Below are 13,192 nucleotides of genomic sequence, written 5' to 3'. Positions count from 1 at the left end.
GGCCAGCTCTAAGGCTGGTTATATGAAAGAGGGGCACTAAGCCCTAGTGTGACTCTATAGTCACTTATTTGAGTTAATTGCATGCATGAGTAGGGTTATTACTGCTAGCATGCTAGTTATGAATCTGCGATATGATAATGTACTACTTATAAGCATGTTTATGTTTTCTTGCTGAGCCTTGGCTCATGAGTGCTAAATGGTGCAAATAAAGGAAAGGAGAAGCTGGACCAGCCATGAGTTGGAGAGCTATGTACATATGCGGCATGCTCGTCCGCCACGACCGAGGCTATCAATTGGAACTAGGGTTGGGCCCTAATTTTGCTGCCTCAGTCGGCTTTTGTATTCATTTTTGGGTTTGTAACCGTTTTAAACTACGATGGGATCCCATGTATGGAAGTTAAACTCTTTTATTGAAATGGTTGACATTTGACCAAAAAATTTAGTACCTAAACCTTTGGTTAGTTTTAATTACACAATTGAAACTCAAATGACTCATTTAGCGAGTTAAGAATTATTTAATCTACACATTGTAACGATCATGGATTAGGAGGATGTTACAAAAGTCATGCTAATAAGCAAGTCAATTCATTTTCATGCTCAATCAGGGTGCTAATAAGCACGTTCTAAGTATTCATATGCATATAACAAGGATAATAAGCATTTTCTGGCTTTCAAAAGCAGCAGTAGTGCTAATAAGCACACACTTATCAGTTATAAACAAATAACTGCTAATAAACAATTCCTTCAATATTCATAGCAGCAATAGTGCTAATAAGCATATATTTTATTATTCACATAGCAGTCAAGGGCCAGGTCCTATCAGTATAACTCATGCTTCCTATTCAAGCATGCAAATAAGACTTTCATTTATCAAATAGCCAAGTAAACACATATTCACATCAATAGTTACTAAATCTTGAGTCGAGCTTGTCTTCAGCGGCGAGTGTACATGCCCAACCAATCTTCAGAAATCTCTAAACCTAAACCGCTCTCATACCAAGTTGTAACATCCTCCTAATCCAGGATAGTTACACTGTATAGTTAAAATAGTGCTTAACTCGCTAAACGAGTCATTTGGACTTAAAACGTGTGATTGAAGCTAACACCAGGTTTAGGTACCAATTTTTTTGGCCAAAAGTATCATTTCATTAAAAGAGTTTGAGTTTGATACATAAGATCCCAAAAGAGTTTAAAACTGTTACAGACTCAAAATGAATACAAAAGCTGACCTAAGCGACAAAATCAAGGTCCAACTCTGGTTCCAACGGATACCCTCGGCCGTGGCGGTCAAGCAAGCCGCATATGTACACCCTGCCCCTGAACCTCTCCAACTTATGACTGATCCAGCTTTTCTTTTCCAGGTACTATTTAGCACCTGCGAGCCGAGGCTCAATAAGAAAACATAATCATGCTCATAAGTAGTAAATCATCAGTTCATAGAATCTTAATTAGCATGCATAGCAGTAATAACCCTACTCGTGCATACATTCAATCCAGATAAGTGACTATAAAGGCACAACAGGGCCTATTCCCCTATTCCCCGTATAACCAGCCTTAGGGCTGGCCAAGCATACCTGATGCTTTATATTTCAGACGGCCATAGGGTCGTTCAAGCGTATACCGCGCTTTTGGGTTAGCATAACCACTTCAGTCAGCGTTCAACACGCAATTTCCACCCTCGACTCATAAGTCGAGCCTTTAAACCCCCGACTTATAAATCAAGCCTTTTAAATCCTCGACTTATAAGCTGAGCCTTTTAACCCAGATATACCCTCGACCGATAAGCCGAGCTTTTAATCATATTTAATAGATAGATCATCGACTTATAAGCCGAGCTTGTAATCAGATACCATAGATAGATTCTCGACTTATAAGCTGAGCTTTCCAGTCGAATATAATCGATAACATTTCGACTTATAAGCCGAGCCTTTCAATCAGATATAACATATAAACAGTCATTACTTAACACAGGTAGGCACAACACAATCAACATGTTTAAATAAACATTCTAAGCATGGTTATAACCATTATCTGTAACCGGGCCAAGCCCTAAACATAGATTGGGTGCAGTTTTCTTACCTTAGGTCCTGAGTGAATATCGTGTGACGACCCCAAGTACGATCATTTCCTCTCGAGCCTAATGGTTCACCCTAGTCATAGCCATAATAAGGAATAACTATAAGGAACGAAATAATAAAGGCTTCCGGACCGAGTCGTAACCTCCGTGACCCTTAATTCTACTAACCCGGGTAGTACAACCATTCCCGAGCCCTTAGGTGTGGGCTCCCATAATCCAAAAACCTAATTTCTATTTTTTTTCCCAGTTAGAGTCGCGACGACCCCCACTAAGGGTCGCGGCACAACAAGTTAGAGAGCCCCGAGCCCAAAACAACAGGGCACGCGTCATGACGTAATCCGCCTAGCGTCGCGGCGCCAAGGCAGTTTGAGGCACCTCCTTGCCTGTCTGAGTTCACGAGGGCCACGGTGCTCCAAGAGCAGTGCCGCGGCGTGACCTGCGAACTCAGAAAACCAGCAATTTTAAGAATCGCAAACCTATTCAAAATCGTCCCAAAACACGATTTTAATCAGCTTCGACCATAATAATGGTCCCAACAGCTCAAAAATATAGTAAACCAACCTTAAAACTCAATTGAAAATCATAATTTAATAAAACTTCAAAACTTTTAAAAAACCAAACTAAGAACTCCAATAGATGAATTACCTCTGATAAAATTCATATCCAACTATGTTCCCTAAGCTCATAAGCTTCCAATCCCACCAACACTTGCCTCGAAACTCAAGGATCAAGAGTTCTCCAAAAATTTAATCACTTAGTGAGAGAGAGTGAGAGAAAGACAATGTTCTGTTTTTAAAAATCAAAGCCGATAAACTTCAGCTAATTAGGACAAACGCATGGTCCAAATGATCATAATGCCCTCACTCTCTTAAAATCTTCTCAAAGCCCTTCAATGGTAAAAACGTCATTTGACTCTCTAATCTCCCATTACACAAAATTTCCAGATAATTTCGCTAAACTCGGAATATCACTATTTCCCCCAAAATACGACTCATACTCTAATGAGTCTCGGTAACTCACTGAATTACCAAAATACCCATTGGCTCACCCTGAGTTGGGTATAACTCCCCCGTTATGACTAAAGCGCTTTCTTGCTTAAAAGGATGGAGTCCTGCTGAATATTTCCAATATATCCACATAATAATATGGTTTCAATCATATAATAGCATATAATCACAATTATACCATTAACGAGTTAAAATTATAAATATACCCATTTAAATAAAAGCGGGCCCGTTTTACACATTTAATACACTTAAACATACACAATCAGTTATATAATAATATAACTCATGCAATTCACATAATCACATAAATATCCAATTAATTCATATATAAACACATAATATTTCAATAATGCCATTTTGGGCTCCTAATCAAGGCTCTGAGTTTTATTAGAAATTCTGGGACATTACATAAACGTAATAAGCTATTAGATATGAGAGTATAAAATTCGATAAAGAAAATAGTGCCACTAATTAATATATATATATATTATAAACTGTGATTTTTTAAGGAATTATATACTGTGATTTATAGCTAAGAATTCTACCACATTAAATGCAAAAAAAACCATGATATATATAATTATAAATTGCTATAGATATTAGTTATAACACACCACACTCTAATAAAAGTTTAACTTGTTTCTAAAGGCCAAAGCTTTTTCATTAATTTCCATGTTATGAAAAGATAAAATGTTTTATTTTGCATCACATTTTTTTAGTGTTCGAAAATTTCAAATTCATCATCCACATCATGCTAGTTAAATTTTAATTAAAATGGATAAAAAGCTATTTTAGAGAGTTACTTTGTCAAACTCATTCAAACCATGCTCCTTATTTAGCTAGCGTAGATTATTTTAATAATTTTTTTTATATAAATTTGAATTTATAATTTTTATTAAATCATTCATACCAAAAGGTAAATTTGATTAAAAAACTATTAAAAAGATTTAGATTTTTTTTGGAGAACTCCCTACATTTAATCAGCTTCTTCATGGCTCTCTATTTTGGAGAATGAATATAGAGAGTAGTCGGAGTGCTACTTTTTATATTTTACTCACTATTATAGCTAAAAAGTTATTTTAAGGAGGCCTTAGTGATGTTCTAATAAAATTGAAATATATATAATTAGAATTAGAATTTATACAATTTTTTTATTTGTTTTTTCATTCTCAATCAATTAAATGTTAAATAGTACATTTTGTACAGGAGAACTAGCAGAGACCATTATAATATATAGTTCTACATTGATAGAATACTCTCAATGAATTGAGGTAATAAAGTAGCTCATTCTCTAAAATATAGAGAAAAAATTATAAATATGAGCTTCTAATGGGTGAGCTAAATTTTAGTTATTTTATATTTTTTTATTTTAATGAATAATATTACTCAATATTTAGAGATAATTATTCATTGAGTTAAAAATATTTTATTATTTTTTTTTCTTTTTTTCTTTTTTCATTTTAATTATTTTTTCTTTCTCTTTCCTTTTTTAGTATTTTAATGATTAAAAAATAATATTTAATGATGTATATAAAATATAAAAAAAAAAATAGAGAAGTAGATGTAATATAAATATTTGATATAAAATAAAAAAAATTAGATTCTAGTAATGTATTTTGAATGATGGTCTAGAGCATCCATTACGAGTGCTTTTGCTTGTAGCAAACCCACATCAATTAACACGTAATTTTTACATTTAATTAACACATGTTTAATGATCTTCTTATTCTTAATAAAAAGAGTTGACTATTTTCAACTCTATTTTTCAGCTTTGTAAATCATTCCATTGGTAGAATGTCTACAGTAATTGAAATGTAAAGAAAGACACCCCTACACTACACTACACGTGAGTGCCCACTAAATAATTTCCCTATTTATTTATATATATATATATATTTTTGGGACATAAAGCCTACTTGTTACCTAAAAAAAAGAAAGCCTACTTGTTGTTTTCATTTTATAATTATAATAATAACCAAGCGGTCCACCTTTTAAAAAGGTAGATTTTCGTAACACTTTAATACGGCCATGAAGAAAAAAAATGGTAATTAATAATACACATTGGTCTACTACTTATTGTCCAATATTGCAATATGTAAAATATGTTTATTAAAACTACATTTATAATTCTATTTATATACGCTGTGTTCAAATTTTTTCTTAAATTATTGGTACTATTATATTGTATTTTTTTTTACTATTTCCATAAGATAATTAATCTTTTTGTCTCAGAATTTTGATAACTATCAAATTGTGCCCATTTTAATTATAAACATTTTAAAATCTGTTTTTCTATTAGTTCTTAAAAAATTCAATAAAAGACTAAAATTATTGAAAATTTCTTTTAAATACATTTAAGTTTAAAAAAATTAAAAGAAAAACTAAATTATTACAATAAATAAATATTCCTTTCTTTTCATTTATTCTTTTTTATAATTTTTTAATTATTTTTTATTCTTTCATTTTTTCCCTAAAATCATTTTAAAAATTAAATATATATAAAATGCTATAAATTTAAAATGTACTAATTTTAAATAAATATATAAAACTTAATTAATTAAAAATATTGAACAAAAATAAAAGAATAAAAAGTAATTAGAAATTTTTATTAAAAAAGAATTAAGAAGAAGGGAAGATGTTTTTTTTTATTTGTAACAATTTATTTTTAAAAAAAAATATATTTTTAAACTTAAATGTAACTAAAAGGGATTTGAAATAATTTTTATTTTTTATTGAATTTTTTTAAATATATTTTTAAAATTTTTTAAGAACTAGTAGAAAAATAAATTTTTAAAATTTTATAATTAAATAGGTATAATTTAGTAATTATTAAAATTTTGAAAATAAAAATACTAATTATTTTATACAAATCATCGAACGATAATATCAATAATTAAAAAACAATTTTAACATATGTTTAAAGACACAACCTAACAGTATTTATTCTATATTATACTGGCAGTAAGTAATTTTTGAGGCAAATATACTTAAAAAGATCGGATCATGAAAGATAGATATTATATGTATACAAACTTGAAACAAAGAAGTTCGCCACCCTAGGAGAGAATTTGGTGACGTTTCTAAAAGGACAATTACAAACAAAATTTAATAAAACCTGACTCATTGGGATGGATGTGATATAAATATTTAATTATAACTATTAATTAGTGGAGAATCGTCATATAAAACCCGGAAGATGTTTAACATCCCAAGGAACCAAAAAAAAAAAATACTAAATTAAATGTAAAGAAATTTCATTTTAAAATATGAAAAATAAATAAATATTAGAATAGATTAGATCAGAGGAATAGGGCTTACCCAATGCCAAAAAGGAAAAGACAAAAGATGATTAGAGAGAGAGAGAGAGAGGGCCCTTAAAAGCAGCGTCACATGATTGGGATCCCCATTTTTACGTGTCCTCCCTCACTTGTCGCCTCCATTTTTATACCTCTCAGAATCTTCACTATTTTTTATATTAAATATTTCCAATTCAATTCAAGGATCATCTAAACATTCTCTCAAAAAAAAAATTCATCTAAATTTTACTTAATTAGATTGTGAAGACTAAAATTCTCCAAATACTATTAATCATATATAATGATGAAAATCATTATCATAACAAATGGGATGTGTAAATTTTTTCAATGATACAAAAATCTCAACAAAAGTAACTTTGCCAAAAAATATATATTATTACAAGACAATATACTGTCAAATCATAAATAAAGTACAAAAATACATTTATAACTAACAAAATTATAATTCAGACAAAAAAACTAACAAAATTAAAGCAAAAAAAAATTTTAATTACATAAAACATGGCCACTCTCATAGTGGTCGCAAGTACTAAAAGCACATTACCAATACAAGCCCCCCTACAAAAGAAGACAGAGAAATAGAAAGATAAAAATGAGTAGGAAAAGGAAAAGGAAAAGGAAAAGGACATATATATGGGGAGAAGGCCAGCAGTGACCAAAGAAAAGAAAAGAAAAAGAAAAGTTATAAGGCGTAATTTTAAGTATGCAATTAATTTTTTTCTCAAAAAAAATATGCGATCAAATTTTAATATCCATAAATTTACGTAGACTAGTTAACTAGATATATTTTTACGCACACAGTAATTTAGTCTGTACAAAAAACATTGATATTATTGAATAAATTCACAATTAATTAGTTAATTAATTAATAATAGTAATTAATTGAGTACGTTAGTTCCCAATACTTAACATGTCCAAGAAATATTATAGACAACTTTTACATCTTAGAGCACTCTCAATAGGTGTTTTATTCTATCTTTTAAAATACTTCATCAAAATACATATTTTTTTATTTTACTTCTAAATTTTACATTATACCATACATCAGTTTCTCAATATATTTCTCCACATCATTTAAATACTATATCTTTAAACATATTTTATTACTTAAAGTAAAATAAAATAATTGAAAAATAAAAAAGAAATAATAAATATATACTAAATGGAGAGAGAAAGCTTATAAAAAAAAATAATATTAAAATATTATATAAAAATTATGTAAATGTTATGTAAATGTATATATGAATTAATTGGAGTTTGTGTATAGCTATTATAAATATATGTATAAAAGAGCTGATGGAAGATGTTTTTATGAGTTTTAGCTAAATATTATAGAGAAACTAGAAAACATAACCGCGCTTCGCGCAGTCTTTTGTAATTATTAAAAAATATACATATTTTAAAATACTTTTAGGAGAATGCTACGACATGAATTCTTTTTCACCCTACCCGTACAACATGTTCCTTATATGAACACGTGAGGGCGTATTGAATACATTTTTTTTTCTTCATAATGGTGTCCATTGTATATAAAATATCTTGCAAGTTTTTGAAAAATTCTAAATAATTAAAGTACCGAAAACAAAGTTCAAAAAATTTGTTGTACGTGTGCATTTATTTTTTATTATTATTATCATTATTATACGCTTTGCGTGATTTTATATTTTATAAAAAGTCTAAATTATGTATATGGAAATTTATGTTTTGTGTAAGACTTATTTTGGGCGATTACCCGTTTGAATCTTTTATTTTTAAAAATTAACTTTTAGAACTCGTGTTTTGTCAAAAGGTTAAATATAGGATTTGATAGATCGATTATTTGAACAGTGTATTTTGGCCGATTACCCGTTTTGACCCTTTATTTTTATAAATTAACATTTGGACCATGTATTTATTCAAAGTGTTAAAAATTCTTTATAGAAAATAAACTATATATTCACACCATTTTGGACTTTGTATTTTAGCCGAGTACCCGTTTGGACCCTTTATTTTTTAAAATTAACTCGTGGATAATTTTTTATATACCGCTTCAAAGATGTTATTTTATTAGTATATTATGTAGTATATATTTGTAGTTTTTTTTATTATTTTATTTTTTGTTAGTTCATTAGGTATTTAATTAAAAAAATATCTTATTTAAATATCTAAAAAAATAACGTTTAATGTAGTTTTTGTTTTATTTTATTTTTTGTTAGTTTATTAGGTATTTAATTAAAAAAATATCTTATTTAAATATCTAAAAAAATTAAGTTTAAATAATTATTAATAAAAAAAAATAAAAAATTAGATTAAAGGAGAAAATAGAAAAAATAGTTTGGAGTAATTTTATTAAAGGACAAAATACAAAAAATAGTTTGGAGTAATTTTAGAATGACACATCATCTTCTTATCAATAAAAATGAATAAAAAAAATTAGATTTAAGGAAAAAATAGAAAAAATAGTTTGGAGTAATTTTAGAGTGCCACATCATCTCCTTGAAGCTCTCATTTATATATATATATATATATATAGATTGTATTATAAAATATATTACAAAAACATACATTTTTATAATTTACCTCAAACTTTTATATTATACCATACATTTGTTTATCTATTTTTTCTCTACATCATTTATATATTATATTTTTTAAAATATTTTATTTATTTTAAAAAATAAAATAATTAAATATAATAATATTATATTTATATATATATACACAAAAATTTATAAAAAAATTATAAAATATTTATAGCTTGATGAATAGTATTTCATTATATATAAATGAATATTATTTACTTAGGTAAAAAAAATATATCTTCAAATCAATAAAATTCATCTTAATTATTTTTTCTTTATTTTATTATAGAGAATAAAACGTTTTAGAGTGCTCTTAGGAATAAGAATTGTTATAAAACTTTAAATTGAAAAGGAAATGAACCTAAATGAGAGGAACCGGCATGTATGGTCTTTTTCAGAAGTCATTTCGGGGACTAATTAGATAAAAAGACAATTGTCATTACTTCTCTTCAGACAGGTGACCCCACCTTTCCCCTATTCTAACCTATTTTCAATTGGGCAATTCTGGTTATATGCTCAGTAAGTATTCTCAAATTTAACTTGCATCCTAAATATATGTTATTTTATATAATTTTAACTATAATACTCATTTTATTAAATTTCTCACTTTCTTTCTCTCATATTTTTCTCATATTAATATGCACCCATGATTAATTTTTGTGTTTTACATAAAAAAAATATAAGGCTTTAATTATGCTAAATGTGTAGATCTAAAAAAAATAAACTAAAATTGACATTTAAGCAAAAAGTTATGGCTCACCAAAATTTTCGTCAAATTTCAACGCAGAGCATCGATATACCATTGATTTTGCATCATTTTGGCTAAAAATCAAGTTTTCATGAGTACACCGCAAGAGCATCGAAACAACATCGATTTGACCAAAAAAAAAAATTTCATGATTGCATCGATTTTCCATTGAATTTGCACAATTTTTCCCAAAAAATCCATTTTTGTGGATGCATCGAAATAATATCGTTTTTATTATTTTTTTGTACAAAAACAATGTTATTTTGATGCTTCTTCAATGCAATTGTGATGCATCCACAAAATTTGATTTTTTGGCCAAAAATATGCAAATTCGATGGAAAACCGTATTAGGATTAATGCCCTAAAAGTATGTAAAAATATTTTATTGGTTTTAAATAAAAATACAATTTTATTATATTTGAATGTTATAATTATTATTTGAATTAATTATATAATAATATCAAGAAAATTTCCTATTCATTCATGAGAATACGATCTTGTATTATTACAAGACAATTAAGATCATGTATAATGAATAAAATAGTCAGTAACATATTAAAGTAATGAATCTTTAATGAATGATTACTAGTACGATTTGCTAAGCATACGAGATGCAAGTAATCTAGATTCAGATTACTGATGTGGATAGAAATCTTAGTAAATGTGATGTATATAATAGAGATTATAGATGACAGAACCGATGAGAATTAATTATCTTTATAAACTTGTCATTTGACGTAAAGATTTAATTCTTGTCATAATAGATGATCATTTGTAGATCAGTCTAAATCCTGAGTATTCATAAACTCTTGTTTATGTTTATTAGATCTTTTGATTCACTCGTTAAGGTCTCTTAGAATAATGAGGCTATTGACTTTTGTTTTGGAGATTCAATATCATGAATGGCTAGGAACATGAATTACAATATTGGAATGCATGCTTTCCTAACGGATCGAATATTGGTTCCCTTAAGGGTTGATTCTAGAACTGAATAGTTATTGAGCTCAAATCTATAATTAGATTATAGATTAATTATTCACTAGTGAATTAATGGTACTTAAGGATCAAGAGGTAATTACAAGGGTAAAACAATAATTTTGACCAGTTCTAATTAACGAACTAATAAATGGAGGACAAAACTACATATATTGATTATATCAATGGACTACTAGAGAAAACTCTGTAAATATAATTCTATAAATACTGAGAGTGCAATTCCATATTTATAGTGGAGTAATCATGGAATTAATAAATAATATTATTAGATTAAAGAGTTTAATTATTAATCTGGTTTATTGGAGCTTCGTATTATAGGTCCACGGTCCCCAGATCACATCTGTCCTATACTGTCAAGGGTAAGGATGTCAAAATAAAGATTTGTTATGAGAAATGACTAAATTGCAAATGAATTAATTTTCCAGGGCAAGGAAATAATTATTTGATAATTATGGGTAATTGTTATCAAAAAAATTAGCATTGATGACGTGGCATGTGGTCCCTGGACACGTGGCTGACACCTGGAAAAGTTCTGCTAGAGTATCGACCAGAAGACGCATTCGGAGCAGTAAGCAGCCTAGTCTTACCTGCGACCAGTCTGGTCGATAGTTCCGCATACAAAGCAACATTAATGAGAAGATCTTTGTAAATCCCGAATTTAACTCACGCAATCTCCTGAGTATCCGATTATTCAGGAGAGAATATCTGTAACAATCTTTTATAATCCCCCTTGAGCCTATAAATAGCAAGAAATAGCTCAAGGAAGGGACTTTTGGCTTTTGAATCATTTGAGACTATAGTAATTCTCCTAGTGATATTGTATTGTTCTTGAGAGGTTAGTGAAACTCATTGAACCATTGTTCTTTGATCACTCCTTTGGTTCTCATATCAATAACAATCTAAGTGGACGTAGGTTATTACCAGATACTGGGGCCGAACCACTATAAAAATATCGTGTTATTATTACTTTTTGTCATTACGTTCTTCTCTACACATTCATTCATATCAAGCATATTCTGACTCCGTGTCAGTTGGCCAAATCTTGGTTCAACAGTAATTTTGATTAATTATGAATTAATTAATTATTTAACTATATAGTTTTTTATTTTGAAAAACTATAGGTTAAAATTAATATTAATCATGTTTTGATTAATATAAAGAGATAAAATAAAAAATATCTTATTTATAATAAGATATTTATTTATTTAATTTAAAACTGATATTTTAAGATAAAATTAATTTTGAATTAACTAATACTTATGTTGGAATAAATATATTGTCTTAAAAGTTGATTAAATAAACAAATGAGAAAATTATGGCAACCCTAATAGGGCTGTGTGACACACACTGTACACAATAAAGTGTGTGGTGCCTAGCATCAGGGATTTTATCCTTGGGATTTGAATTTTAAATTTCAAATAAATTTGTTTAATCAGTTATTTAATTATTCTTTTTAAATATGATTTAAATAGATAATTAAATGAAAATATCTAATCAGTTTTTATTTGAATTATATTTGAATTAAATAAATATTGTTTAATTAGATTAAATATATTTATAAATTTAATATACGTGATATTCATAAAAAGAATGGTTAATGAGACTCTCTCTCTCTATAGCGATAGTTTTCTCTAAACCTGAAAACTATTTTAAACTGTCTCTCTGTCAAAACTCTCTAGATCTCATGTGTTGAATACATCTAGGGAGTCACATAAATCAACATTTTGAATCCTACGTGTCCACACACGTCCTTGTATGTTTGAGGATTGGTCTGGAAGATCAGGGTGTGAGATCTTAGAACACTGGATAGGAAGATCGTTGATTTATACAAAAAGACTCAATGACACTTGCACTAGGCTACAAGAAGTTATCCCTGATCTATTTGTATGTGATTTAATATTTATATATGTATATGATCCTGACTGGTATTAATATTTATTAAAATGGGTCCATATATTATGCCGTGTACATTTAATTTGATCATTTAATACCAACAATTGATACCAGAGTAGTCTATACATATATATATATATTAAATACTGTGTGAGTTTCTTGCATTTGTTATATGTAAATTAAATGGATGGATATGTTTGTTTTTAATGTATGGTGGAATGATGGATCGTTAATTATATGGTGCTATTGGGTTAGGATTTTATTATTTTTTCTAGATCTTGTGTAAGCCATAAAGGGCATAGGTTTTTGTAAATTTATTTTAAAAAATCTGTACACAAAGATGAGGAGGAACCCGAGCCATGCACCTAAGAGGCACATGACGTGAGCCCCTGCCCACCCTCGCGCACGCCTAGGCCCAAGCCTCCACTTGCTACCGTGCGCCAGACGCACCCCAGCCCCACGGCTCCCAGCATGTGTTACATTTCAAAATATAATGATTGATTAAATAAGTGTTACAATAGATAACTATTTAATCTAGTGGGGAATGTTATATTATTTTATAATATAATGTAATATTATATTATATTATAATA

The sequence above is a fragment of the Humulus lupulus genome, chromosome 1 (genome assembly GCF_963169125.1).
Source record: "Humulus lupulus chromosome 1, drHumLupu1.1, whole genome shotgun sequence".
Classification (NCBI taxonomy): domain Eukaryota; kingdom Viridiplantae; phylum Streptophyta; class Magnoliopsida; order Rosales; family Cannabaceae; genus Humulus; species Humulus lupulus.
This window is presented reverse-complemented; position numbering follows the sequence as displayed.